General features: G+C 32.2%; 1 non-coding gene across 1 annotated transcript; it reads left to right on the forward strand.

Moving 5' to 3' along the window:
- The first annotated feature begins 474 nt into the window (after positions 1 to 474).
- LOC140870112 (small nucleolar RNA R71) lies at positions 475 to 585 on the forward strand. The gene has a single exon (XR_012147090.1). It is a non-coding gene; the product is annotated as a small nucleolar RNA R71 (small nucleolar RNA).
- The last annotated feature ends 5,995 nt before the right edge of the window (positions 586 to 6,580 follow it).

Genomic DNA, 6,580 nt, shown 5'->3' on the forward strand with positions numbered 1-6,580 from the left:
CGATTATATGTTTGTGAAAAAGGATCTAATGTTGGTTTTTTAAAATTATTGACATAATTGGCTTGTTCATGGAGACATTCTTTAAATGAAGGCAAAGTTGGACAATTTTTTGTAAGATGATCATGTGTGTCACATATATGACAAATAATTTCTTGAACACTTTTTAATTGATCACTCTTTTTTATTTCTAATGACTCAATTTTTCTTGCTAAAGATGCAATTTTAGATTGAATATCTACATCATCTTTAAGATGATAAATACCAACCCCATTTGTTGAATTATTGGTTTTACTTGGTGGTTTAATTGAGCCTATATTATCCCAATTTTGAGCATTTTCTGCTAATGACTCTAAATACTCCATAGCTTCATTTGAGTTTTTATCTTCAAAAGTTCCATTACACATGAATTCTATCATTTGCCTATCTTTAGGTATTAAACTTTCATAAAAGTGAGAAACTATTCTCCATATTTCAAAACCATGATGTGGGCATGTATTAAGTAACTCTTTATATCTATCCCAACATTGATAAAATGTTACCCCTTATTTTTGAGAAAAAGTTGTAATTTGTCTTTTAAAAGAGTTTGCTCTATGGGAAGGGAAAATTTTTTTAAGAAATTTTTGTTGCATTTCTTCCCATGATCTTATTGAACTTGATCTCAAATTTTGCAACCATGTTTTAGATTTATCTTTTAAGGAAAAAGGGAAAATCTTTAATCGAACAATATCCATGCCATAATTTTGATCATTATAAGTGTTGCAAACCTTCTCAAATTTTCTTAAATGAAAAAATGTATTTTCAGAATCTATGCCATGAAAATTTGGTAAAAGTTGATTGATTTGAGGTTTAAAATTGAAATTAGATGCATCAGGAGGAAAAACTAAACAAGATGGGGTACTAGTTCTTATTGGATTCATATGGTGCCTAAGTGTTCTTGGTTGTTCTTGTTTTTTATTTTTATTATTATTATTATTATTATTATTATTATTATTATTATTATTATTATTATTATTATTATTAATATTATTATTAATATTAATAATAATAATAATAATAATAATAATAATAATATAATCTTGATTATTAGAATTATCCTCAATGTTTAAAATATTTTCAGATACTCGAACAAGTCTACCACTTTGTTTACGATTCCAAACAATCATACAATTAAAAACAACATACTATTTACATAAATAACAAAAATTAAACTTAATTTACACCTCCCCGACAACGGCGCCAAAAACTTGCTACTACTTAAATTGTAATTTACCCAAGTGTAGGTTGTCTGCAAGTAATATACTCGTGAGTACGACATCGATCCACAGAGAGGATGTTGTAAGTTTAATTTTAGCAATGATATATTATAGATGGAAATATTATTATAAAACTTCAAATACACAAATTATAAAATTGTGAAGGCTTCAAAGGTTCATTGTTGGTTTATTTAAGATTGCTTAACAAAAATAAATAAAAAAAACTAATATAAGAATAAACATAAAATAACAATGAAATATTTAAACAAATATATCATATAATATAGTTCTCACTATATTAATATCAAATTAACTGATACATAAATAACAAAAATTAAACTTAATTTACACCTCCCCGGCAACAGCGCCAAAAACTTGCTACTACTTAAATTGTAATTCACCCAAGTGTAGGTTGTCTGCAAGTAATATACTCGTGAGTACGACATCGATCCACGGAGAGGATGTTGTAAGTTTAATTTTAGCAATGATATATTATAGATGGAAATATTATTATAAAACTTCAAATACACAAATTATAAAATTGTGAAGGCTTCAAAGGTTCATTGTTGGTTTATTTAAGATTGCTTAACAAAAATAAATAAAAAAAACTAATATAAGAATAAACATAAAATAACAATGAAATATTTAAACAAATATATCATATAATATAGTTCTCACAGGATTTGATGTTTGATCATTTTGATCATCTTAATGAGGTTTTTGGAAGTTCTTGTCTTCTACAAATTTGAAGATGCCTCTTTTGTGATTCTACAGGATTTGAGATTACTCCAATATGACATCTGTAGCTTGAGTAATTTTATTTTTACCAAACCTGTACAAACCATAAAATACAACATTTTTAGTAAAACATTTAAATATAAACATATAACACTAAAACAATACAACTTCATAATTTTAATGAATCTTTAATTTTAAAACACAACTTTAATATATAAATAATTACAAATTTTAAGTTTTATCAGACATATAGAGAGATTTGGTCATGAGTACGCTAGCATTGATGCGTTTGTCGATTAGAAGCTTCATGCTCAAGAAATCACAATGAGTACGATGATTTTAGATACTGTATTTTGTTTTAAACAGTATTTCAGTTGTAAGTAATGAATCATCAGACTCTGGTTGTATCATTTCAAGTTGTTGATTGTATATTTTTATTGTATTTTGGGATACTGAAATTGTATTAAATGTGATTGTAATAAAGAAATTGTACATAACTTGAAACGATGATACAAGTATAATATTGGAGGATTATCCAGTATTGTGGATCTTTTTTCGGCTGCAGTAATTTTGCTAAAGGTTTAGCATGGATCTAGTTGATTAGTGTTCAACTGTTGTAACTCATAGATTTTGAGTAAGCCGATTTTAACTGCTGGAATTGTGGTTAGTCTAGACGTTTTCCTAGGATCACCTAGTTAGTTAGTGGACTAAGTTAGTGCCAGAGATGAGTTGATTCATCAGTTGACATGGGTTTTGTTCTAGGTTGTTTCCTTAGAGCAGTAGTATGTTTGACCTTCTTAGGTTGCGACTTTGTGATGATGAGTTTTCATCAGGAACCAGGTCGAGTATATGCCAAGAGTTGTGGACTATGACCATGATTAGATGCGAGGAGGCGCGACCCTAAGCTGGTGTACTCGGAAGCCTTTGCGCTTCGGGAGGTGGCGGTGGGAAGGCTACCCAGTCTAGGGATTTGTTTCCTTAAAGGTTTAAAATGGCATATTTAAATGATTTTAATTGTTTAGCTTATTTGTAAAATATTTTGAGTGTCCAACTTATTTATTTTAAATAGCATAAATTTAGCGGTTAATTATTTTAAATTATTTTAAATGTCTAGCTTATTTATTTTAAATCCTTTTTAATTGTTCAAATCATTTTAAGGGTTTTTATTTTCGCTTGTGTTTTTATTTAAATTATTTTAAACATTAGTCTAGCCTGTTTAAATTATTTTAACTGCTCTGTTTAATGTTTAAAAATCTTATTTTTTGCTGCGATATCAATTAATTTAAAGTGTTGATTTTTAATTCCTAAGTCGTTAGTTGGATTAGCACTTCTTTAAAATGTGTAGCATTTTTTCCTAACACTTATACACACTCAAATTTTATATGCTTACACCTATGCATACACTCTCAACCTTACACTTAAGACTCAAGACTTAACCCTAGACTCCAACATTTTACACCCAAAATACACCTAAAACTCATGCACACACACTCACACACACTCACACACAAGAATCGCATGACACTCCCCTGTTCTCTCCCAAGCGTTTCCATCGACTTCATTCTTCTTCCCCTTCTCTAGAAAATTGATCGGTCTCCTCCTTCCTCAAGCTTTCCCGACCGTCATCGTCGACCACCACCCCCACCACGTCGAAAATCGCCCCTAGAAGCTTCCTCAGCTGCTGGCCGATGGTTTCTGTCCCTTACATCTTCATTTCTTTGGGGTTTTTGGGAGTATTTAGAAATAGAGGAAATGATATGGATTCATTGTTTCCCCATGTAGTTTATTATGTATTGTGTGTTGCTTTTCAAGTTTTTCCTTCTTTCGAAAATGGAGAGCAGGTGCCCTGTTCCATTTCTGTCAAAAAAATGCGTCCCTTACATGCTTGATAAATCTTGATATTTCAATTGCTTATTGAGGAAAGAATGAGTTATAGCTTTGATATGGTGGTTTCATTTATGCCATGACTTTTTCAAAATTTCAGATTAGTTGCTACGAGATTTTCGATTTTTTTTCCAGAAATTCTGCTTGTCTTGTGTTCGAATGCCTTGTGTTTTGTTGTGTTGATTTGGATGGTGATTTAGGGGCTACCATGAGTGATATGTAGTTCACATGGTAGCGTTAGGATGTGTGAGGTTAGAATGTTAGTTGGGTTGGAGAAACTTCGAATTTTATGGATTTTGGGGGTCGGTTTTGGTTCCTTGTTCGAGCTAATTTCAAGATGGTTTATGGGAGTTTCTAAGGGGTTAATAGGAGCTTAAATTTTGGTCTTGAACCTAGACTAGTGGCTTGGAACTTGGGGGTCTTGTGGCTAAGTTTTTGATTGAGTATAAAAGTGAGGCTTGAGCAGAATTTCGGATGTGTTGTAGCTGCCTGGATATGGATGTTTAAAACAGGTTTGGACTCATGTTTTAGTGAGGGGCTTGGGCCTGGTCGTAGTCTAGGATGTTGGGGAATTGGCGTTTCAAGCGGAATTCCAATCGGTTGAGTTTTTCCTTAAGTTCTAGGCTTTTTCTTAATGAGGTGCAGAATTTTCTTACGGTCTAAGGTTGCTGCCAGAAATTGTATAACTAAGGAAAGGTTTAAAGTGGAAATTTGTTATGGGCTCGGGTCTGGAACTTTTTTTAGATATCGGAAATATATAGGTTCAAGAGGAAATCAATTCGGATAAGTTTTGGTCAAGTTTTAGATTTTTGATTGTTTAGGTGCAGAATTTTGAAGCTAAAGGGGCTTGCTGCCCGGAAGTTGATTTTTATAAAATTATTGCTTAGGAAATAAATTTCGAGGATGATTTATTGGCTTAGTTCTAAGTGTCATGGAGTCGTGGTTTCAAGCGGAATCCTCTTTGATTAAGAATCGAGCGAGTTACATATTTTACGGGCGAACCGTTCCAATTTGCCTTAAGAGCTACATTATGGTTTAGTTTTTCCCATCCTTTGGTTTGTTTCCTAAATCACCATCCCGATCATCCATGAGTGAGTCATATGCATGATTATTGTTTAACTTTTACATGTACGTCATATTTACATATGCATGCTAAGTCCCACATTCAAGAAGTAAGAAAAATATTTTGAACGAAGTGAGATGATTGTGACTACATATTCACGTGTAAGTGTACGTGGGGCTGAAGACGTTTAGCTTCCCTTACCAACTATTCATGTGTATTGTGTGGGGCTGGAGACGTTTAGCTTCCCTTACTAACTATTCATGTGTATTGTGTGGGGTCAAAGACGTTTGGCTTCCCTTACTTAATTTTCATGTGTATGTGTGGGGCCAGGAGAAATCTTGGTCTCCCTTACCACCAGGGCAAGATGGGTTGGGAGATATCCTGACTCCATGAGGCATAGTGCACTACAGCCATGATCATGATCGAAATCACAGAGTCACAATTCAAGGATCTAAGTTCACCAAAAATTATTATGACCATGTTCTGTACAGTTTATGCAATTCATTGAGTTTATTTGACTTATCCTTGCACATGTCATATTCATGCACTCATTTCTTTTTACATGTTCATCATTTTTAAGCTTAGGGGCATGAACAATTATTTTGTTACGCATTATTTTAAATTCTGTGTGTGCTTGTATCTATGTAGTACTCGTTAACCCCCCCACATATTCTTGCTGAGTCCTTTAGACTCACTACAATTATTTGTTTTCAGGCAGGTAAAATTTATCATTAAGATCGAGGGACAAGACTATCGAGTGGACTGCGATGCGGGCACGGCACATCCCTCCGACCTATGCTAGCCTTCGGCAAAAGTTTATTTTATCATTTTATAGTCTTTCATTTTGTTGATTGGACAATTGTATATGTAAAGAATGTTAGATTTATTCATGAGCATGTAATTATCTAATTGTTTAACCTTTGGAGATTTGAAGTGTCGAACTTCTTTTTCAGATTACGTTCATTTCCTCGGTCTAGTTTATTTATTATTGTCAGTTGTTGATTTTATTTTATTTTTTTTTGTTTGCTGTCTGGGATAGGCGGGTTTGAATATAAATAGAGAGGTCATGCCGAAATTTTTGAAAATCCATATTTTTATTTAGTTTAATTTAAAGTAGAGTTAGGGTCGTTTCAGTTTTTTTGTATGTGTAGGATTCTACTAGATTTCATCATATCAAATCTACAAAGATTGAGAAATAAATCAATTAGATGTGAGATAATAAATATTATGATAAGTTTAATAATATCTCAAATCTACTTAAATAATAAAATAAATAACTTAATACTTTATCTCCAAAAACATTAAATCCAAGAAAGGCAATGGTTTTAGATAGTATGTTAGTTTTGTTGATGCTTATAGTCGATTTACATGAATTTATTTTCTTAAACTCAAGTCTGAAGTGAGTAATTTCTTTTATCTCTTTAAGTCTTCTGTTGAAACTCAATTTAACAAGAAAATTAGAACCTTACAAACTGACTCTGGAGGTGAATTCAAAGCTTTATCATCCTTTCTCCAACGTAATGGGATCAATCATAGATTCTCATGTCCCTACACCTCTCAACAGAATGGTGTAGTGGAATGTAAACATCGTCATATTTATGAAATGAGACTTACACTTTTAGCTCAAGCTTCAATGCTGGCC

This window comes from Henckelia pumila, chromosome 4, assembly GCF_033568475.1.
Source record: "Henckelia pumila isolate YLH828 chromosome 4, ASM3356847v2, whole genome shotgun sequence".
In the NCBI taxonomy this organism is placed as follows: Eukaryota; Viridiplantae; Streptophyta; class Magnoliopsida; order Lamiales; family Gesneriaceae; genus Henckelia; species Henckelia pumila.